Consider the following 24,545-nt stretch of genomic DNA (forward strand, 5'->3'; position numbering starts at 1 on the left):
TATTTTAAAATTAAAAGCATTCAGAATAATTTAAAATATGCAGTAAGATTTTAAAATGAATTTGATTTGATTTGATGATATTTCATGTATATGTGTCTATATATATTTTAATGCAGAAAGAATTAAAGTAAAAAAAAAATGAGCCGTCACAGAAAATCTACTCTTGAAATGTTATTTTCAGATGTATTACTTGAACAATGGAAATAGGGAGGATTATGATGTGAGATGGAAGTACATCAGGATGGCTCAGGCACTGTCACTCTAGCTCTGATGCTTGGGTTCCTTTGTGCTCATTGAATATTATCGGTTTTTCAAGTCATCAAGCACGTCCTGCTTTGTGATTTGGGTCCATGAGTCAGGGATTTGGCCCCGTCCTACAAATTTATACTGATGTCATTCTTCTAGCTCTGATCTGAAGCGACAGACAAACCATTTCGAGTATGGCTGGAAGGAGAGGTCTGGGGTGATGCTCCATGTGGCATATTCCCCTCCTGCCAGGCGGTAGGTCTTCCATGGGAAATTTCTGCCATCAAGCAAGCTAAATGTGGAATCACTTGCTACAGCAAGTGTACAGAAATTAATTGAAAAAATGTCTGTTCCAATAAAATGCCCTCCATTGACAGCCCGAGGACGGTGGAAGGGAACACTGTGATATCCTTCTTGTGCAGGGATTGTGTTCATACGAATTGCTCCACGGAAGGGGCACTGTTTCTAGCAGCCACAGGGAGGTTCAAAGAGTATTTCTGTGATTTCAGGAACCATTTCTTTTGCAGGCATGCTCAGAGAGTTCTGCTCCACTAACTTCATTACGGGATCCAAAGCTTCACTCATGGCTTCTTCAAGAAAATAAATATCTTTTATCTCCTGGTGTTCAATGCTTACCAAATCCTTTCGAGGCAAGATCAGTTGATTTTCCAGCTGATCACAGAACAGATTCAACCAATAAGACACAGTGCTGCTTTTTTTAATCTTTGGTTTGTGCTGTTCATTCATGAATAGCTGAGAAGATGGAATTCTTGATGGCACTTAAATTTATTTTTTAAAATATCTTCATCTTTTCAGTTCCATCCTCTAAAAAATATCTTTGAAAATGATTTTCAATGTACTTTCTAAAAAATGACTCTAAATGAGAAATGTACTGGATGCACAATTTTTTTCTCTTCTGCCAGAGAGTTGAGAATGTGCCTCACCAGGTCGGCCCTGTTTCCATTGAGTGCTGGGCAGGTAGCCCTCATGTCCCCAGCAATTTTAAGGGCTATTTTCCCTCTTATGGCAGTGGCAATAGCAGGAGTGAGCTTGTTCCACAGAAAATCAACAAATGTTTTGATTGAAGTTGCTCCCTGACAAGAGATCTTAAAACTCACAAAGAAATCATCTTTCTTGCTCTCCAGGTAGTATACAGGATTATTTGCTTGCTTGAATGCCTTGTGCATCTCCTTAAATTCTCTTGATGCACTTTGGAATAAACTCATAGATAAATCCATTTTATATCTACTTGTAAATGTGTATTTATCCCAAGTTGGTGCAGATTTCACCTCTTGCTTTATTACTGACAAGATTTTGTGGAAATGGCTTGCATCGTAATCCTGCAGTTTCTTCCTAATGTTGGCAATAGTGTCTTCACATCTTGAAACAATGTGACTAGTCGTCATATCTATGGACTTTTGATCTTCCAACATTAAGCCCTTTGCAAACAGCACATAACCCTTGTACATTTGGACATGTTTGTCATAATCTGGAAAATTCCTGCCAGAATTTTCTGTCAGTATGTTGACCACATTTTTCTCCTTTCTGAAATTTTGCAAAAAGATGTCTTCTGCATCCACATCAATCTTAGGCTCTGGAATCGGCTGGAGTGTTGAGGGCACTTCGGAGATCTATTTTTGCCAAAATTCATTGAATATTTTACATAGCTCCTTCTCACTGAATTGTTTGCCCTTTACAGTTAAAGCCAAGTCTCGACTTCTTTTGAATAATTGCCTTTCATAAATTGATTTTTTGTTATCCAGTTTTTCTTGACTTTTTTTAAAACTGATCAGTTCATTGACTTTTCTCTGGGTCTCTGAAATAAGATCCTCTTTAAGGATTAGTAACTTATTCTCCAAATCGTCTTTCCATTGTATCGGCATTGTACTAAATACTGGATATGCCGTAAAACATTTTTCAAATTCTTACTTGATGGCTTCATATTTTGCTGCAACAGGAACATGAAGTTCGTCTGTCATGAGTATGTCAGTTTTCCCATTCTGAATCTGGTTGATCAGCTTGTCCTGCACGCCCAGCACATGACTCCTCAGCTCCCAGGTCCAGGAGTTGTACATGGTGTCAGGATTGCTCATGGCCATGACCTCTTGGGTGTTCCTGAAACTGAAAATGAAGTTCTCACTCATGAGTGCGCTCCACAAGTCTTGAACTCGCAGTTTTACATCCGATATCTTCATGATGCTTCCCCTGACCTCCTGCTGGGCGGTCAGGAGAATTCTGCTCTTCAGGTCCTGGACATTGTGACTGTAGCGAGGATTCGGAGGGGCCATTATGGGGTTGCCATCCCACAGGTGGGCGAAGTAGGAGACTTGAGTGTTAACGTCAAACTTAATGACATCACTGAAGCGGGTCATATCTGAGCACTGTTCCTGCTCAGCCGCTGTCACTGCCATCTCGTCCAGTCTCTGCTCTAGCCGCCTCCGCCCTTCCATCGTCTGGTCTTCAGCTGTGACTTCCCCCACGTTCTGATGGACAAAGAGGCAACGTGGAGCGATTTTCACTTGCTTCATCCTCAGAAAGACTAGGACAACTATCTGTAGAATGTCTTGCATTTCTGATGGATTCTCTCCAAAGATATTGATCAGAGTCAAGTTTGCAAGTCCAATGACAAAGGTTGCCAACTCATTGTCCCGATTCTGGGATTTGTTGTTGAGTTCTGGGACTCGAAGGCCTTCTGTGTCCACCACCAGGACAAAATCAAAGCCAAGTTCTTCTGTGAATGTCTCCTCCACCCTCAGGAGCTGCATGTAGGCCCCTCGGGTGCACCTCCCTGCACTGACCGTGAACTGTAGCCCAAAGAAGGGCATTCAGCAGGGTGTACTTCCCTGAGCTCTGCAGGCCAAGGATAGAGAGAACAAACAGTTGTTTGTCCCCTAGTTTCTCAGAGAACTTGTCAAACACAGCTGCCACCAACTTTGGGGCACATAGGAAGCATCCCCATCCATCAGCTCAATGGGAACCCCAGCGATCATCAGATCCGCAGCAATCTGGGGGAGAGACCCGAGAAGATTATCTTTTGTGGAGGAAGCTTCTTCCAGAGCGTCATAGATCTGGCCCACTTCTCTGAGAAGTTGCTCAATCCCCAGGGAACAGTCATTAATCTCTCTGGAGAGAGCGTCTATCTCATATTCCTCGTCTTTCAGATAGCTGTTCTTGGGTACATTTTGCTTTTCTGTTTGTATCCATGACCACAAATTCTTTTTCTTTTTATTCAGTTTTTCCAAGTGTCTGGCTGTCATATTGTCCAAAAGCACACACATCCACTGGAGGAAATAGACTTTGCTATCAGTGTCTGTATATTTTTGGAGATTTTCAAGGACAGATTGCATCAAATCATTGAGAGGAATGTCTTTGGTCAACTGTTGATGCTGTATTCTTTGCTTCTCTGCCTCAAATTCTGTCTTGTGTTGTTCAATGCTCTGATTCCCCTTCTCTCTCAGATGATACAGTTTTCTGTCTTTCTTACACGATAGGAGCCAAAGTTGTCCCTGAAGGGGCAGTAACTTTTCCTTCACCCGAGAGATCTGCATCTCCCTCAGTTGGGCCATTAGATCCTCTGCCTTTGCCTTGGCCTCCTTGCAATCCCTCTGGTCCTCATCAACAAGGAATCCCTGCTGGCGAGCAATCTGGGCACAGGCCTGTAAGCTGAGAGCAGCATTAGATTTCTCTAGCAAACACCGGATTGTATTTGCGAGCTCTTCTGTTAATTCAGCCTCATTTCTGTTTCTGAGTCCGATTATCACTCTTGGGCCAGAATTATTATTCACAGGGTTTTCTTTGTCATCAAGCAAAAAGATGAAACGTTTTGAGGACTTCCAAAGGATTTCTAAAATTTGTTCATTTTCTTTGTTGTCATCAGAATATGACATGAGGACTACAAGGAGAGAAGAGACCTTCTGCAGGAATGTGAGTTGCTCCTGGTGTTCCTTCGCATCTACATGGAGATTGGTGAAGGCCAGGTCCGTGTGAAATCTGTCCTCCTCTTCCTCCCCGGGACAGAACCAGCAGATTTCCACCACACCTTCCATCAAGAGACAGTCTTTGCTGCTCCCTTTGCAGTGTCTGTGAAAAAAGACATTGTGTTTACGTTTACTGACAAGACAGTTCATGATCTGAGATTTGGAAGCAGAGAAGCCATTTCCAACTCAAATAAAGAACACAATGGGGGTAGAGACCTGGCACATCTGCTGATTCCTGTAATTGCTCTTCTTGGTTGCTGTTGTCCTTGACTCTTGCCAGGTTTTCCTAATTTGACTGAGAGACCAGAGAGAGAATTCAATTTGAGAAGTGCAGGGGTTAGGTATTAGAAGGGGAAGGGCAATAATAAACAAGTTTGTCCAAAATATATTGTCTGGCAAAATCATCTGCACAGTGAAGAATTGCCATCTGAATATCCATAGGGTGGATGTGGGGCCTGGGACTAGTGGTTGATGGAGTAGTGGGGCTAAAATTGTCCTTTAAAAAAGTCTTTAAAAGAATCAAATGCCGTATTTTCCTGATTTGAGTCACTTGGATGAACTCGATTCTCTGTGTTTCCAGCATCTTTGAAGACCAGGTATCTCAGCCAATAATCCAGCATGAGCTGCTTCTGCAGGAAATAGAAGGGAAGGTCCTGTTCACAGCTGGGTTGGGTGCTATATTCAGAAGCTCTGTAGATCAAATGGAAGTTAGCTCTGCTCATCCTCTTTGGGTAGTAATGCTCTAGGCCTAGACGCTGGAGTAATTCTCTCAAGACTTCATTTTCTGTGACCTCCCATTTGCTCTTTTCATCATTATGTGGATCATGGAGCTGTTTCTTTTCATGGAAGACACTTCTCAACTGTTTTCCCACCTCATCTTTGGCAACATAATCATGGTGGTTTCATCATCCTGCTTGATGAGCAACCTTAATTCTTTCTCTAGATTTTCCCACTCATGGTCTGCTCCAGTTTTGGTGAGGACTTGTACAACTTCTTCAGATAATGATTGTTCCATGTGCTGTTTTATACATGCCAAGCGTTGTGTTTTCTCTTCAGCAGAAATAGGTATGCCTCCTGCAGTGGCCTTCAGTCCTGTGAGCACCAGGAATCATGAGCCCTGTAGCTGTGAATAGTTTGAGTTGCTGTTATTTTTTGCATGCTGTTTGCATTTCAGTCCAAATAAAGTGTAACTCACCACATCCCAAGAGATACTGAAAAGTTTTGTTTATTGCATGGTATCCTGCACCCATTGCAAAGCAAAGTAGCAAGACTTGTATGTCTGGCTGTTCAGTATCTTGGAGATAATGCAAGAAGTAGCTAAGAGACACGCTGACTTTATCAGTAGCCCTCCTTTGAACTTCCTGCACTGCTTTTGGGGACTGAGATTTGCCCTTCAATTCCATGAGATCATTCTGGGATTCTTTTATGGTATTAATTAAATCAGAAAATTGGGAGATGTTGCCATGCTCTTCCAGCCCCGCCAACTCTGAGATCCATTGCATTATGGAACGAGCCTGAGGAAAGTTTGTCACTTTGTGGATATGAGAGTCAAGGAGGATGCACAACTGCAATTTAATAAACTTAGTGTTATAAATGGAAGAATTTTTGCAAAATTTGACAGTTTTTACTAAAAAATTCTGTAGATTCCTATCCATGAGGCATATGTGAATGCAAGTGTCTTATTTTTTTACTTTTTCATTCAACATTTGCATGAAATCTATGAGTTTCCTTAGTTGCTCTTCAGGATCACTACCTTCCAGGATTTCACATCCTCTAGGAAAGCCCTACCCTCTGCCCAAGCACTCAGTAATTCTTCCCCATCCTGGATTTGGGCTGGGAGGCAAGTCAGTGCAACATAGCTTTCTTTCAGGCAGTGAGCTACCTGAATTGGATCCTTGAAATCACTCCTGTGGCTGGAGCGGATGATGTCCCAGATGGGCACCAGCTGAAACCCCCTGTCAATGACACACCAGGTTTCATTACTGGCCATGAGGCCATCTTTCCACTGAAAGAGGCCATTTGCTTCTGGTGGGCCACCTGTCTGGGCAGTAGATAATAGCACATGGGTTTCAAGGTTTTGGTAAATGGTTTTCTGAAAAATTGTGCTTGAATGAGAGTCTGATACATCGAAGCCCAAGGCACCTTGCACTCCAAAGCCACTGTAGCTGCCCCTTATGTAACTATTCAGGGCCTTTGTTACCTGCTGTTTCACTTCTGACAGCTTCTCTCTTTGGAAACCCTGTGCAGTGGCTTTCCCCCAGTAGATTCCTCCCAAATACAGAGGGCCCTGGTTAGCATGAGAGCCAAACCTGTGGAAAAAGTCTTCTGCCCTGCACCTCAGCAAAAGGAGTGTGTCTGGGCCTGCAGGCTGACCCAGAAGGCCTTCAATACATTGCAGTTCCTGGAAAGCAGCCTTGGAGAACTGGAGCTGATCAAGAGGAAAGTGGCAGGAGGCCAGAGGGATATAGTTGAATCTGATTGAACAAAAATAGGAATGCTGAGAATGTGATTGTCGGATTTCCTTGGATTCTGAATGTTTGCTGTGATCTATACCAGCTTCCAGGCTTTTTCCCCAAATTCCACCCTTGGCTGCGGCCGTTACACTGAAGCCCCATTTTTCCATAGTCTGGGTGAAGGTGGATTCGTCTTCAGAAGATGTAAATTCTTTTGTTTCCATGCGCGTGTCCTGCTCAGGGCCAGCAAGTGAGAACTCCATGGGGACACTGAGTAGCTCTTCTCTCTTCTCTAACAGGCCTCTTTCAGAGCTGGTTTTGTAAATTCCCCGCAGGGCCAGTCCTCCGGATGCCCTGCTGCTACCCCCCCTGCAGTGACCTTCAGGGCTAATGGCTGTTGCCATGGTCCCTGAGGTCCGGTGTGGGCAAGGAACCATGCGCGCAGAGGGAGAACAGCAAACTCCCTAAGATGCAGAGAAGCCGAATGCCTGCCAAGAGATAACGACCACCAGAAGCCGCCACAAAGATGGTTAAAAGAAATGCTGACCACCTGGAACCTTATCTCGCTTTCTCAAGGCCCACAAACTTTATTCTGCTACAACTGTCTTTCTAAAATCTTTCCTTTTTCTGGTCATTGATTGCTAATTAAAAAACATACATAATTTAATAATTAGGCTAATGCAAATGAAACATTACTAAACACTGTGTTATAATAGAATTGTTGGTTTAATAATCTTTCTATTATGTGCTTAACCTTAGTACCTTTGATATTAACTGCATTATAATATAAATTTACCTATGACAATTAATTATGAGTAAACATAAGTAAGTAATAGTAGTAGTAGTTAGTACAAAAATATAGAAAGAGTTAATAACCTGTCCAATTAGGAATAAGTCTAGGTCCAGGTGTAACTTCGGACATAAATCACTGCCCTGTCAATTAAGCTAAGCCTATGAGCAAACTGATCTCTTTGATGTTCACTGTTCCTATGCCTTTAGAAAAAACATATATATACTGACCACCCTGCGCAGTCTCTCAACCCTGAGACGGCCTCATCGTCTACTGCTGTGCTGGTCCGCGGCACCCATCTCACCAGCTCTCTGTCCAGGAGGTTTTGTCTGTGGGACAGTGTCCCCTCTATGAGGTGAAGCTGTCTCTGCATGTTTTCCATGACCTCTTTCCGGGACGTTTGAGGCGGTGGCCAGTACTCTTTGGGGATGTCCATTGCTTGCCTCAGCTCTGCCTCTTTACTCCTCACTGCCTCTTCCTGTTGCTGCAAGTTTTTCAGCTCCTGCAGCGCCTGCTCCGTCTGCTTCTGCTTCTTGTTCATCATTTCTGCCTGAGCCTCCTGTGACTCTGAAAGCCTCTTTGAGTGTGACAGGTACAGCAGTTTCTCCAGGGCCCTTGTCTCCCAGGGATGTTTTGTCTGGGAGTGTAGCCTCTGTAGGTCCTTTTCTTCTAGGTGTGGTAAGGCCTGGGCACGGGTGACTCCGAGGTGTTCCTGAAGCTGCGGCAACCAGTACTCAGCTGACAGCCCCACTTCATTCAGCATCTGCTGGAGGTCTTGCCCTTTCTCCCCTGGGTGCTGGGAGTCCTCAGGGGTTGTCTGTGCTGTAGCCGTGGCTATGGGAAGAGAAAACTCTCAGTTAAGCTGGATCAGGACCATATAAATTACCAGCCACATGGTCAAAATGGTGAGTGTACTAAGGATGGAGTTTGGCAATTTTTTCATTTCCACCTGTCATTGTTTTAAGAAATATATTTTATAGCATTGATTCATTTCTTTTTTGTGGAGGGCATCTTTGTAGGTTTCCTCAACATGAATTTCTGTACGCAGCCTGGCTTTTATGCTTCTTATTACACAGAATCAAGTGGAAGGAGGACATTATGCCAAGTTTTCACGTTTAAAAATATGCATGAGTTTGGCAACTATATTTATTTGAACATAAGAGTGGTACCAATTACCTTTTTCTCGATTAGTTTCTACCAGCCTATGTTGATTGGTGCCCCTCCTGTCTCTGCCATTTAATTTTAGATCACTTCATAATGTTATTCATTCTCCCATAAATTTAATTTTTAAATTTATTTTATTTCATAATTTTTTTTTTCTTTGTTAAGATTTATTTATTTATTTATTTGTTTGTTTATACATGCACTGGGTACAGTCAGAAGCGCGGGAGGGTGAGAGAATTCACCAGAGCCAGAGCAGGGAGCAGAACAGGCAGAAGGACCGAAGTACACTGCTGAGGGGAGCAGCGGGCGGCAGGAGAGGTCTGCGTGCCATGTGGGACCCTCCCCCGGTGGCCGGGGAGCAGCTGGGCATCGAACCGGCGCTGCAGAGGCTGCGGGCAGCTTCGCAACCCAGCGCTCAACTGCTGCACCACAGGGGAGGCCCTTATTTCATAATTTTTAAAAAATGTTTGACATTAGAATCCTTTCCATTAGGATTTGCCATCTCTCCTACACTTTAAAATGTCCGTGGAGTTACTCTTATTGTGGTAGCATAAGCAGTTCAATCTTTTTATCCATTGACTTTAAATAACTAAAAAATTTATCCACAAGCAAAGTGTCCCTGTGGGAGATGTGGCTGTACACCAAGTGCCCAAGGGCCTGGAAGGAATCATACCCCCTGTTGATCCCATAATAAGCAGATGAACTTGGTAGAGGCTGTAGAACCAGAGGAGTAGTTAACCCGCCTCAGCCTCTTTCATTATGGCTGGAAAAATGTGGGTAGTGGTGACCTGGGCAGAGAACTACAGATGAGAGAGAATTTATAGAAGTCCAGTCTCTCTAAGAAGGTATTCCAGCATGAGTTTGTTGACATGCATGAGACTGAACTGGTTAGTGCCATGACCTTTCCAGTGGGGCAAAAAAGAGAGTGGTGTCTGAGTTCCTGACCACCCCGTTTGTGTGGTACCTGGCTGGAGGAGAAAAGAGATCGAACAGAGGCAGATGAGAATATCAATGGTCACTGAAGAGAAATGATTTCTATTGAGTGAGCCAAGGGCCTCAGCAAGGAATCCACCCTCGAGCTCTGGAGAACCTCACCCAAGAATTTCTCCAGTAAGTCTGTGGGTGACTCGAGTCCCCTTCCTTTGGGATCAGCTGCTGCTACATGCATTGAGTTCAGTGGGGAGAGCTATTATGATGAATGGACACGGTCAGAAAAACAGACCAGTGTCTGTGTGCTAGGGAGAAAGCACAGTCTTGAGCTATATTGCCGTCTTCTGGAAAGGAAAAGATAATCTTCCAAATGTCAGATAGTAGGTTTCAAGAACTAGGGAAGAAATGAAAGTTAAATAATATTAGAAAAGACACTTAGGTTGTTTCCATAGTTTAGCTATAGTAGCTGGTGCTGCAATAAACTGGGAGCACAAATTTCCCTTTGATTTAGTGGTTTTGGAAAGATGCCTGGGAGTGGAATTATTGGGTCGAATGGAGATCCACATTTAATGTTTTGAGACACTGCCATGTGGCTTTCCATAGACTGGCTGGACCCGATTGCATGCAATGTAAAACCCGTTGCAGCAATGTAAAACTATAATACAAGAACATGAAAATCAAGAAAACATCATCGAAAGATAATAATTCATCAATAACTAGATCAAAAGCATAGAATTTTGAGACCTGGGTGATATATAATTCAAATACAGTTGTGTTAAAGAAACTGAACAAGTTATCACAAATCTCATGATAGCAATATAGGGGAAAATTCATGAACAAAACAAGGTACCCAAGAAATATGAATCATAAAATAGAAAGAGACACCAATTCTGGAGTTGAGCAATTGAATGATGAAACAAAGAATGCAGTAGAGAACATCTCAAAGAAGAGCAAATGAAAGAGAAACCCTGAGTTGTACATTTCCTTAACCCCCTTTCCCTTGTAAATAAGCCTTTTATTAACCTTTTGTGTGTGCCTGTAGTGGAGTATTAATAAGTCCCTTTTAAGTGCACGGGTGAGGACCCACAGCCAGGCAACCCGTTTTATATCGGGGTTGCTCCATAACAGTAGAATTTCACATACATTATTATAATTTTTAAAAATACCAAATATGTCATTGACTATATAAACTGCCAAAATTAATAGAGGCCGATTAACTAAATACCTGCATCTTCATAGATAAACATTGTGATTGTGATAATAGACCTCTATAGGGTAAGGAAAATGTCAGGCTTTTCTGCCTTCCCGCCATCAGGATAGATGATGGATCCCTGCGGTCCTGAATGCATGCCTGATGGCGGGCACCTGGAGTATGGTGTGGGCATAGGTAGATGGGATTCACCTGGGCTGAGACTGTCCTTTTTTTTTTAATAGAGGCATGTTTTTATTTATTTATTATTTGTTTGTTTGTTTTGTTTATACAAGCACTGGGTACAGTCAGAAGCGCAGGAGGGTGAGAGAATTCACCAGAGCCAGAGCGGGGAGCAGAGCAGGCAGAAGGACCGAGGTACACTGCTGAGGGGAGCAGCGGGCGGCAGGAGAGGTCTGCGCGCCATTTGGGACCCTCCTCTGGTGGCGGGGAGCAGCCGGGGATTGAACCAGTGCTGCAGAGGCTGCGGGCAGCTTCACAACCCAGCGCTCAACCACTGCGCCACCGGGGAGGCCATGAGACTGTACTTTTAAGGGCAGTGTTACGGGGACGCCAAGAGAAGCCGAGAAGCAGCAGACACCAAAAGAGAAGCTGAGAAAGAAGCAGCAGAAGCCGAGAGAGAAGCAAAGAACGCCGGAGAGCACAGATAGAGTGAAGACTTGCTGGTGGCTGGGAGGCCTGCCAGCCTCCCGGCCCCCCAGCACCCTTGCCTGCTGTGTACTGGGTAAATCCCAATAAAAGACCTGCAAAAACCACTAAGGACTCTGACTCCCTTTACCCGGTCTGCATGGGATCAGAAAACCTGCACAGTGTCCATTCCTGACCCTACAATTGGCGTAAGTCGGCAAGATGATCCATGCAGACGGGTATGGAGCCCTCCGAAGACCTGGAGGGACTAAGGAGTAACAGACTGTGTGAGCCTGTGACAGCACTGGAGGCGCCATGGCGGCACAGAGGGTGGACAAGGTCCAGGAGCTACAGGACGAGATCTGGCATGAAGGAGATGCCCGAGAGGACCAGCCAACGACCCCCAAGAGAACCAGCCAACAACCCCCAAGGCAGCAAGAATCATCGGCGAAGAGAGGACCACAATTCGGAGCTTGCCAGTGCTGATGCAGGGAGAGGCCAATGAACTTGGCCTAATGGACTTGGACTGAGGGACTCGGACTGATGCACTTGGACTGACAATCCTGCCAGAAGGGGGAGGACCTTGGCACATTATGTTTTTTTTGAGAATCTGGGGGTGGCCAATGGGTCTTGATGGCCAAAAGCAGCCTGTGTATGCCTAGCAGCCAGGCAGAGGAGAAAAGGCAACTAAGAAGGCAAAAGCTGGTGCTGATGCTAAATTTGAGAAGCCCTGAGCGACTGGTAAGCAGCCTGAGTATGCTGAAGACCTGTGAGTCTCATAAAATCACCTGTGGGTGATGCCCTGCTCATTGTCGAGTGAGGGTGAGGAGCTGAGGAACCCCTCCTTGGGGGACGGGTGGGGAACGTGGCTTGGAGTGGAGCCCAAGCCGAACGTAGAGTTTACATCCCCGACCCATGTGCTTGTGCAGTGTATTGGCCTGAGTGCAGGGGTCTACAAGTCACATTGGTGGCTATGAAGGCCAAATGTTGGAGCAACTGCAGACAGAAACCCTGAGGGTTGGCGATTACGCCCAACAGAATAGAATGCCAATCTCAGAGCTAGTGCATCCTGGGGGTGGATGCTGTGTGTGGCTTGTAGCTGAGACTAATGTATTGCAATGTATTTGCTTTTGTGGGCCATGGCTGCATTGTTTATGTTTGCTAAGAAAATTGTATATATGAAGATTGTATGACAGAAAACCCTAAGGGGGTGGACTGTAGGGTAAGGAAAAATGTCAGGTTAGATGATGGATCCCTGCGGTCCTGAATGCATGCCTGATATACGGTGTGGGCACCTGGAATACGGTGTGGGCATAGGTAGATGGGATTCACCTGGGCTGAGACTGTGCTTTTAAGGGCGGCGTCATGGGGACGCCAAGAGAAGCTGAGAAGCAGCAGGCACCAAAAGAGAAGCCAAGAAAGAAGCAGCAGAAGCCGAGAGAGAAGCAGAGAACGCCAGAGAGCCCAGATAGAGTGAAGACTTGGTGGTGGCTGGGAGGCCTGCCGGCCTCCCAGGCCCCCAGCATCCTTGCCTGCGTGTACCGGGTAAATCCCAATAAAAGACCTGCAAAAACCACTGAGGACTCTGACTCCTCCTTTGCCTGGTCTGCATGGGATCAGAAAACCTGCACGGTGTCCATTCCTGACCCTACAACCTCCTTAAAAAAATAACATAAAAAAATTATCTCATTTCATTTAAAAAATGTTAACACATTGTAGGGTAAGGTAAAAAGTATCAGGCTTTTCTGTTCTCCCGCTATTAGGATTGATGATGGATCCCTGCGGTCCTGAAAGCATGCCTGATGGCGGGCACCTGGAGTAGGGTAAGTGGGTACACGTGTGCTGAGAGACTGAGCTTATAAGGGCAGCATCATGGGGATGCCAGGAGAACCCTGAGAAGAGAGAGAACAGAGGCCATGAGAGAGCATGGGAGAGCCCAGATAGAGTGAAGACTTGCTGGGGGCTGGGAGGACTGCCAGCCTCCCAGCTCCCCAGCACCCCTGCCTGCTGTATACCTGGTAAATCCCAATAAAAGCCTGCAAAAGAGCCACTGATGGCTCCAGGACTCCTCCTTCCCCAGTCTGCTGAGGTCATAGAAAACCTGCTCTGTGCCCTTCCTGCCTCTACACGCATATTCAAGCCCAATCAGGACAAGAACCAAAAGATTGTACTGCATTATATTCATTTGCATTTCAACTTTAAAAAGAATGAAAAGTACCATTTTCATAATATATTAATCTAAAGTGTCTATTTTCCACCAAAAAAAAATTTCAAGATATTCAATGAAACAGTAAAGTATGATCCCTGCACAGGAAAAAAAAGCAGGCAGGAGTGCTGCGAGCCAGCTGCAGCAGCCTGGTTGTCAAGGGTTCCTGAAGGATGGGACAGCATGGGCACAATTGTAGAAAATGTGGGGGAGAGGGAGTGAGGAGAGGCAGACACCTGATCAGGGTGCAGACATCATCCTGCTGAGAATCTCAGCAGCCCTTTATTTATACATTTCAAGTAAACCATGAGTGCATAAGCATATGCATTAAGACAGGAAGATAACAATCATCACATCTCTTTCAAGAGCAGCCAAGGGTCTGTTTGCCTTCCTGCAGAGATCCTGACATTTATTATTCTTTGTTTTAAAGAAGGCACATTTGTTAAATAAAAGTGTTCTTAGAGTAGCCATTTACCTAAACAGTCATTTTATTATTAGCAAAAAGCTTATGTGACTGAAACTAACATTTCGATGTTTGCCATAGTGAAGGATTAACTAAGGGCTAGGGGAAAGAAAGGGCAGGAAGTTACCTGGGGGAAGGAAGACGCTTTGACTCTTCCTTAGCCCCAAGCTCTCAATTAAGGGAGGCATTTTCCTAATCTAACAGAAGAGTTTTTCTACCTATTACTCCTCTGCTTATCTAGTCAGCCTAGTTTCCATATGTAACTTTAAGATCAAGGGAAAATTCCTTTTTCTGTAAGATTGCTGATTGTTGTTTGTAGTTGTAAGGAACTACAAATATTTTATCAGAGGCAGAACAGAAGATGGTTATTTAACAGGGTGGTCCCCAGGAAAAGGGGAGGTTCCAGGTTTCCTGCCCCTCCCAAAAGGATGGTGGAGCTGAGCAGAGAGAGAAGAAGCTACAGAGGAGACTGAAGAAGGAAGGAAGCAGGATGGAGAGCCAGGAAGAGACCTGGAGGAGGCACATGGAATGGAGAGAAAAGTGAAGAAACTGCGCTTGCCTTTTGGCCGTAGACTGGGTGACACAGATGTGGGTGAGACCCGTGGGGAGCTGATCATGGTGGTTTTTGTCTTGATTCTGATTTTGCTCTTTTCCTTCCAGACTTGTCTGGTGATTTTTGATCCTTTTCTGTGGGTCCTCACTGAGAGATACTTTAGACCTGGGGGCTTTGGGGCCTTGCTCTGGGCATTTCCTGCTTGGGTGGACTTTTACCCACGAGGGGACGGGTAACTTTGGGTGCTTGATTTAGAAACTATATTCGTTGCCTTTCCTGTCTTGTTTCCTAGTTGTATTAAAGTTCCTTCCCATTAAAGTCTCAGATGTTTTGTGTTGATGTGGCGGATGGCAGAACCCATTTAGAATAGGCAGGTTTGCGGGGTTTGGGCTGCCCCTCTCCCTGTCCTGTAACAGTTATAGCTTTTGGTTCCCAGAATGGTTAATACATGACATTTCAGTAGTTGTAACATTTGACTATTTCCAAGTGCATTATTTGTGCTGTCATGGTTCTTAGCTCAACCAGTCAAAAAATTGCTGTTGACTTATTCTTGAATGCACACTCTAATAGCTACCATACCAATTGTCACATCCAGGGCAATCAGCCCTAAACAAACAGGAAGAATTTAGCAGGAGCTATCTATGGAACATCCTGGCTTATCAGGAATTTTCTTACACTTGGAGCATGGCTCCCATCTGCCACCCAACTGCTATCTTTAACTTTAAAGTAAGAGAATTTCCTTCTCCATTTAGCCCTTGCCTCAAAAGACCACATCTCCATATTAAAGACTTGGCCAAGGGATGTTTACAGCCTTTTGTTCCCGGAAGTTTTTCACTTGCTAATCTAAGGCCAAATGTTGAATTACTGCCTTTTAGCAGAGAATTACTAATTTTATAAAAGATGCAATATTTGTATCATGCAGTGCCATTTGCCATCAAATTGGTTATTCAGTAAACGATCAAACAGCATGTACAGTTTTACTTTTAAATGCATATTTTGACAATGTTAGAAACTAACCATAAATGTGGAACCAAGCTTAGCCAAGGTTTCACCATTTTGTATATCCTCCACCTTGATATGTTAGTCCTTGTACAGCCGCATTCCGGAGATAGTTTCAATAGTCGCAACCCTCACTCCACTTGGTGACGAAAAAGCAGACCACCCCAGGCGCCAATGAGGACAGTCCTATCCATAAATGGGACAGCATTGCTAACTGTCCAATCAATTTGAAACTATAACCGTGTGCGCCAAAATGCCTTTGTAGTAGCCAATGAGTAATTGCCAGCTTCTTTCAAAATTTGCACCGCTCACGACCCTGTAATAGACTCCTGCTTCCTCTGTTCGGGGCTCTTGTGCTCTGCCATTGCATCGGTGTGCGTCATGAGCCCGGACTTGAGCCCGTAATAAACTCCTTTGTGTTCTTGCATTGGCTGTCTGTGTCCTTGGGGGCTGCACTGGTCAACGTTGGGCACAACAATAAACAAATGAGGAGAATCTAGCAGGAATCAGCTAACGAGATTCCTGACTTTTCAGGATTCAGCCCCATGCCTGGACCTTTGTCAGACAACATGAATAGCACGGCTCCCAGTACAGGAGCAATCCCCTGTGAGAATAATCCAATGTTGGATTTAAGGGTAGAAGACTTGAAATATGCCATTATAAATATATAGAAAGAACTAAACAGAGACCAAGATTATGGATGGAAAGGTAGGTATGATGACAAATTCACATCTGTAGTGGAAGCAGTCAGGGGCAGAGCCGGCACGGAGACAGGCAGGCCTCCCAGCCCCCCCACAAATCTATACTCATTCTTGGGCTCCCCCTGACCTTCTTTTGTGGTCTTGCCTCTGTAGTCACTTGTCCTCTGGTATCCATTTGCCACCCTCTCACCGCACCATCTCTGAATGACTCTGCCTTTTGGCCTCAGCCTCCAGACCCAGGTTTGTCCACGCACGCATGCCCACACAATTCTCCAGGTGTCCCCATCAGGCCAGGGCTCCCAAGCGCCTCCTGCATTCAAGGCCACAGGTGATAGCCACAGAGGCTAATGGCATAAAAGCGTGACCATCTATTTACCCTACAACATCATGTAAAAAAAGTCCATAAAAAGAATCACCAAAAATACTGAATAGCCAAAGCTCTCCTGAAAAAAAAAAGAAGGGAATAGAGGCATCATACTCCCAGACTTCAAACTATACTACAAAGCCATAATCATCAAAACTGCATGGCCTTGGAACAAGAACAGACACACAGAACAAAGGAATCGAATAAAAAATCCAGAAATAAACCCACAGATTTATGGACAACTAATCTTTTACATAGGAGCAAAGACTATGCATTGGAACAAAGAAAGTTTGTTCAATAAATGGTGCTGGGAAAACTGGGTTGCTACATGCAAAAGAATGAAGCTTGACCACTACCTCACACCATACACAAAAATCAACTCAAAATGGATTAAAGAACTAGACATAAGACCTGAAACCATAAAATACATAGAAGGAAACAGAGGCAAAACATTACGTGATATGGACATCAAAGACATCTTTACAGACACATCACCCAAAGCAGTGATAGTGAAGGCAAAGATAAACAGCTGGGACTACATCAAATTAAAGAGCTTCTGCACAGCAAAAGAGACAATAACCAAAACAAAGAGAAACCCCACCAACTGGGAGAACATTTCTGCACACAACACTAATGATAAAGGACTGATCACAAAAATCTGAAAAGAGCTGATGAGACGCAACAACAACAAAGAAAGTAATCCTGTCAAAAAATGGGCAGAAGAGCTAAAAAGAAACTTCTCTGAAGAGGAAATGCAAATGGGCAACAGGCATATAAATAAATGTTCAACATCACTTGTCATCAGGGAAATGCAAATCAAAATTACCATGAGATACCATCTTACACCAGTGAGAATGGCACATATTAAAAAAACTAGCAACAACAAATGTTGGCGACGGTGTGGAGAAAAAGGAACTCTCCTGCACTGTTGGTGGGAGTGCAAACTGGTCCAACCACTATGGAGAGCTGTGTGGAGATTTCTTGACCTGCTAAACATAGAGCTTCCATATGATCCAGCAATTCTACTACTAGGTATTTACTCAAAGGACACAGAAACATCCATTCCAAAGAGCACCTGCACCCCTATGTTTATAGCAGCACTGTTTACAATAGCTAAGCTATGGAAACAACCCAAATGCCCAAAAATAGATGACTGGATCAAGAAGATGTGGTACATATACACCATGGAATATTACTCAGCATTCAAAAAAGATAACCACATGTAATTTGCAGCAACATGGATGGCACTGGAAGGGATCATGCTCAGCGAAATAAGCCAGAAAGAAAGAAAAATATTGGATGGTCTCACTCATAGCAGGAATCTAGAAAACTTAAATAAGGGACCAGGAAAAAGAATAACTATAAGAAAGTAAAAATCAAAATGAACGAACAATTATGAATCAGAGTCACATTATCGGGGTGGGCGGGAGGGGAGGGATTGGGGTCAAAATAAGGGGGTCCAAATTGTATGGGGAATATAAAAATAAATTTTATAATAAAAAATTCAATGTAAAAAGAAAAAGAAAGAAAGACTTGGGGACCAGTATATTAAAATCCAAACAGGACTCTCCGAGGTGGGCAGAGGTTTTTCACAGACCAGCCCTACTCCACCGCGGACTTGCTCAGCTGGAAAAGCCTCGCAACTTCCTCCAGTAAGCCCTAGGCTATGATCAATCTCAGTCCCGCAGCCAGCACACCTAGGATCCAGTGTCACCTTGGGATTCTTACACAGTGTCAGCCCAGCTAGAATTTCCCCTTTTAAAAATCCTCTACACACGGCCACCACACTACCTCCTCCCCTAACGCAAACTCTACAGGGTGACCTTAGCTAAATTGAAAACCTTAATATCACCCAACTGATGCAGGCTTTGGACACCATTCTCTGTGAATTAAGTCACTGGGTACAAAAACAAAAAGCTACAGTGGCTATCTATCTTAAATCTGTGTGTTTTCATCATTGTTTAGATGGTGTTAAATTTCCTTATAACACTAAGGTTTTGCTAAGTCTAGTAAATGCAAGTAAGGTGAGGTATGTGTGTTTAAAAAAATGTATTAAAGATGGATATTCTGAAGGTCCTTAAAATAATTTAAAGCAGGATGGATAAAATAAAATGGTATTAGAAAGAAAGAAGGCAAAAGAAAGTGTTGAAGGTCTGAGAGAGATTTTTGGTGAGATATCATGTGTACTCAGGTGTCTCCATTACCAGACTTGGATCAGCTCTCCCTTACTACCATGAATCCTGCCCTTAGTAGGCCCGGTGACAATAATCATGCTTTTCCTTGTTTCTAAACCCTGTTTTCTCCCCTTATCCAGGCCAAGATCTCTGAGATTGTTAGAGGGAAAGGATGTCCTGAGCTAAATCCATGCAGGCTTTGTGAACTCCACCCCCACTCCAGATCAAAGCTGTCAAGACATTGGGAAAGACCAATCCTGTCACCACCAAAGGGAGGGTTGCTGAGACCTGAGGGTGGAGTTAAGCAGCCAGGTTTGGTATAAAAGCCAGACAATTGGGCCTTGGGGTCTTTTGCTCTCAGGCTCGCCTCCTGGCTTCACGACTCCTGGCTCTCAGCCAGCTCTCAGAGTGCCATTTGGGATTCCAGATCAGCGGATCGGGTAGGACGCATTTAAGACTTTGTCTCCCACTTTTCTCCCTGAGTTGTTCATTTCCTCATTTGCCCTTCCCTTGTGAATAAACCTGTTATTAACCTTTTGTGTGTGCCTGCAGTAAAATATTAATAAGTCCCTTTAAGCGCACAGGTGAAAACCCATAGTCAGGCAATCCGTTTTGTATTGGGGCTGCCCTGTAACAAGATGAGCCTTAGCTCTCCCAGAACTGGAAAAGCCATTCCTGTAATTGACAGATGAGCAACAGTGTCCTGTGGACAAGCAGTATGTATGTGAGCGCTTGGGCCCAACTTGGGTACGCATCACTGTGCCCCTGATCCAGGTTCCACTGAGTCTCCAAAGTGGAGGCCCTTTGGTACTCCCTCGTCTGTTTCTAATCCCATCTCTTAAAGCCACTTCCCGTTCTTCTGTCTATGCCTGCAATTCCAGATCGGCACAGCCTTAGACAAGGTATTACCACTCAAAGGCCTCTAACTGGGGGCTCTAACTCTGTGCTGACATGGTTTCAAAATCCTATGGTGTCATGGCTCCTCACACTTTTAGGGCCAATATTAATGATAACCTTATTTTTTTCGTTTTTTTGCTCCTTGCTTCCTAAAATTCATACCGGCTCGCATTCGGGAAATGTCTCTATACCACCTTTAACCAACTCCTTCTCCACCCATATCCTCGCATCCCTGCAGAAGACCCCCCATACCCAGGCCTGAGCCCCCACCCTGGTCTTCGCTCCCCTCCAGAAAGAAGTAGGCAAAAAAAGAACCTTCACACTTTTCCTATCAACAAAAGGCTAGAATGAAAGGTCAATGCAGGGGCCAGGAATGAGGAAGCCCACACCGAAAAAGACAACATGGCCCTGACACTGTAACAGGGTGGTCCCCAGGAAAGGGGGAAGTTCCAGGTTCCCTGCCCCACCCAAGGGAGGGTGGAGCTGAGCAGGAAGAGGAGAAGCTGCAGAAGAGACTAAGGAAGGAAGCAGGATGGAGCCAGAAGGAGACCTGGAGGAGGCGCATGGAGCCTAGAGACACGTGAAGAAACTGCGCTTGTCTTTTGGTCGTGGACTGGGTGACACAGATGTGGGTGAGACCCGTGGGGAGGTGACAATGGCAGCTTTTATCTTGATGTTGATTTTGCTCTTTTCCTTCCGGGCTTGTCCGGTTGTTTCTGGCCCTTTTCTGTGGGTCCCCACTGGAAGATGCTTTAGACTTGTGGCAGGCTTTCAGGCCTTGCTCTGGGCCAATCCCATATGGATGGACTTTTACCCACGAGGGGACGGGTAACTCTGGATGCTTCATTTAGAAACTAGACTCTTTGCCTTACCTGTATTGTTTCCTAGTTTTATTAAAGTTCCTTCCCTTTAAAGTCTCCTATGTTTTGTGTTGATGCGGCGGATGGCAGAACCCATGTAGAATAGGCAGGTTTGCGGGGTTTGGGGTGCCCCTCTCCCTGTCCTATAACAACACCAGGACCACTGATACCATCAAACCTAAACTGAAGCCATAAACAGGAGAAAAACAACTTGGTTCCACCCAGAACAACTTTGTTCCGCCTAAACCTGTTTCCCCCCAGCCAACCCAGTTTTCCTGCCCGAACTCTCCTCTCCCTGGAAAAGGGACATTTCTCCCCACAACGGGCGCGGATTCACGGACCCCAACTTGGGTCCATGAGGCCCACCCGGGGCACAATAAATTTTCCCTTCTTTTGAGAAATTTAGCCTGGCTCTCCTTTTCTTTACCGGGCCAAACCTTTCAGGCCCCTCACACCCTTGTAAGTTCCTAAGTTGTAGGATCACTAGGAAATCCTCTTGTTCTAATGCGGTGACTCTGGGTGTGCTCCTGGGTGCCTCCTGAGCAGGGGCCGCTCACCAGAAAGACAAAGCCGTGATTCCAGCCTGGTAGTGTCAGTCCCACCCACATCTCCCTGTTCTCCAGAGAGGGGAGATGGGCTAGAGGTGTAGCCCATAGTAGATCCTGCCTGTGTGAGGAAACCTTCATGAAATGTCAAATTCGTGGGATCTGGAGAACTTCCAGGTTGGTGAGGTGCCCCAGCTCCCTCTGGACAGAGGCTGTTACACTCACGACCCCCTTCCCTAGAGGGCACCTCAGTAGCTATTCACCTGGCTCTTCATCTGTATCTTTCATCTAATCCTCTAATACTGGGGAAGTGAGATCAGGGGGAAGGGATGGGGGGAGGGAGGGAGGAAGGGACAAGGGAGGAAGGAAGATTAGGAGAGGAGCTGGGTGGAGAGCAGAGGCAGGCAGGGAGGGGGCGGGGAGGAAGGACTCCCAGTCCCTTACATGTGGATCATGTGACTTTAAGGGCAGGAATGTTCAGGGCTCTCTGTTACTGGGAAAATTGAGCCCAAATTCTCATCCCTGTCATTTGCAAGATGTTTTCTGCAATGGACAGGGTGGAGGTATGATCAGATCAGAAGCAGATAAAACCCAGGGTGCACAGGAGTGAGGAAGAATATACCTGTGGAACCAAGCATAAGTATTTATAGCCATTGCTTTGTGTAACTGCCATTTTACAATTTAAGGAGAATATAAGCTTCCTCCCTGCATCTCCTGCAAGCCCAGGCCCAGGGGTTGCAGCGAGGCATGACCTGGGAGGCAGAGAGGGCTCCAGCGAGGCAGGACCTGATCCTCTGGGGCTTTCCTGAGTGATAATAGGAGTTACAGTGAGAAATGCACTTGCGGTCTCTGTCCTGGTTCCTGACAGAGGCCCTGAAAGGTTGATGCAGGGGTCAGGAATGAGGAAGTCCACATTGAAAAAGACCAGATGGCCCTGACACCAGGACCACTGATACCATCAAACCGAAACTGAAGCCATAAACAGGAGGAAACAATGCGGCTCCACGAAAAACAACTTTGTTCCGCCTAAACCTGTTTCCCCCCAGCCAACCCAGTTTTCCTGCCCGACCTCCCCTCACCCTATAAAAGGGACATCTCTCCTCACAACAGGCGCGGCTTCACGGACCCCACTTTGGGTCCACGAGGTGCGCCAGGGGCACAATAAATTTTCCATTCCTTGGAGACATTTAGCCTGGCTCTCCTCTTCTTGACCGCGCCCAACCTTTCACCTGGTGTGTTGGTTGGGAATGGGGTCCAGTCCCATGTGGCAACCCTGCCCGTCCTGAACCCTCCACTCTCCCTCTCGTTCTCTCTCTCTCTTTCTACCTCTCCCGGTGCAACTGGAAGCCAGGAACCCCTCCCTGCTCACTAAGGCTTAATGGCCGCAGGTAGGAGACCCGCTGCCTCTCATGCCGCCTGAGCAGGCCAGGGACTTGCTCTAGTCCCTTAATGGGCTTCCCTGGTAACTCCAATCCATGGGGCCACCTCCACCTCAACAACTTCTTCTCATCTCCCCCGGAGGGGCCATCTTCCTCTTCCTCCTGTTGGCCTTCTCTTCCTGCGGCACTTCGCCAAAAAACCGTGAAGAACGAAAAGACCCGGCCGGCCTGTGGGCCCCCAGCGCTTGGCTTGACTCTCCCAGGGGGAGTTGTTGCCTCTAGGGTCCCTCGGATCACGGAGGTCACTTCTTTTTTCAGTGATCGCTGCCCCCTCCTGATCCGCACTTTCCATTTGGGGCTTCCTCTGAGGTGAGACATCTCCTCCGGGGCACGACCCGTCCTATTTCTTGGAGGTAAAGAGGACCGCGGGACGCCACCTTCCCCTTTCACTCTCCCCCTCAATTCCCTGAGGATCGGGCAGGGACGCTGGGACGCCGGCCTCCCCCCCAACCCTCCATTTGAGATCCTAAGAGGGACACTCACTATGGGATCAACGCAATCCTGCATTCAGGCAGACACCCCCTTGGGGTGCCTCCTAAAGGCCCTTGGCCCTCTACGTTTAAAGCCGGATGTGAGACCTAAGCGCCTCATTTTTTATTGTACCATAGCCTGGCCCAAACACGAATTGGACAATGGCTCTAGGTGGCTGGAAATGGGCTCTTTTGACCCCAAATTCTAACCGACTTAGACAATTTTTGCCATAGGCAGAAGTAGTGGCCCGAAATTCGCTTAGGGCCAGGCTTTCTTTCTCTTGCGATCCGCCCCTTCCCTCCCTCCTGAAAACCTGCCCTATTTTCAAAGTCTCCAGACTCCTCACTCGTCACTCTCTCTGGACCCCTTTACAAAATTCTCTAATCCTCTAGATTCTCAGTCTCCACCTCCTTCAGCTCCCCAATCCAGCCCCTCCCCCCTTTCTTTTCACCTCCCAGCAGCCACACCCTCTCTAGTGCTGATCCTCTTCTCCATCCCCTTAGGGTAATGGTGGAGACTGAAAGAGTAGGTAGAGTCCATACTCCGTCCTCTGTCTGATCTCTCCCAAATTGAAAAGAGTCGCGACTCTTTCACTACCTACACCCAAAAATTTCATTATCTTACCCAAGCCTATGGCCTTACAAGTCATGATTTACATGTTATCTTCTCTTCCACCCTGACCTCTAATAAAAGGGAACATGTTTTTAGGTCTGCCCAAGACCATGTGGATCAGGTCCATTTGCCTGACACAACATGCCCCCAGGCTCTGAAGCAGTTCCCCTGGGTGAGACTACCAGACTGACACAGGCAGGGTTGCGGGGGCTGGGCTCAAAGAGACCATTTTATTATCTGTCCCCTAGCTTTTCTCCAAGCAGAAGTGCATAAACCTGTAAATTAATAAGCTCAGGGAGATTACCCAGTCTGCCTCAGAAAACCCTGCTGCCTTCCATCGCTATACCACGCTTGACCCTGACTCACCTGGAGGCGCCATAGTAGCCACTTTTTATCTCAGTCAGCCCCAGATGTTAACAAACAGCTTAAGAAGGCTGAGGATGGTCCTCAAACCCCGATCCGGGATCTGCTGAACATGACCTTTATAGTATTTAACAACTTGGAGGAACAGGACAGGGCAGAGAGGGAACTCCATAGTCGCCAGAAGGCTGAGCTTTAAGCTCAGGCCCTAGTAGCTGCCTTGAGACCACCAGACCCTGCTCCTCCAAGGACCACAGTGGCTGCTGCCCGACAGAGGACGACAATGGGCCCCATAGGCACCAACCGACTGCCCCTGGGAACCTGCTTCAAGTGTGGACTGGAGGGCCACTGGTCTAAACATTGCCCCAAACCCCGTCCTCTGCCAGCATGGTCTGGGGTCACTGGAAAAGTGACTGTCCCTCCACGCCTGGCCATGGTGGGCCAGTCCTTCCAGTCCCTGCAACCCTGCCACCGGCGAGCTTGGGTTTTCTAGTTGAGGACTAA

General features: G+C 45.9%; 1 pseudogene across 1 annotated transcript; it reads right to left on the minus strand.

The window, feature by feature from the left end:
• Nucleotides 1–300: 300 nt before the first annotated feature.
• On the minus strand, nt 301–24,060 carry LOC311177282 (interferon-induced very large GTPase 1-like; annotated as a pseudogene). The gene is made up of 3 exons: nt 24,048–24,060; nt 7,762–8,300; nt 301–7,029 (listed from the first exon to the last, which is right to left on the minus strand). The product of its transcript is annotated as an interferon-induced very large GTPase 1-like (transcript).
• Nucleotides 24,061–24,545: the final 485 nt, after the last annotated feature.

The sequence above is a fragment of the Talpa europaea genome (assembly GCF_964194135.1).
Source record: "Talpa europaea genome assembly, chromosome: 1".
Lineage (NCBI taxonomy): Eukaryota > Metazoa > Chordata > Mammalia > Eulipotyphla > Talpidae > Talpa > Talpa europaea.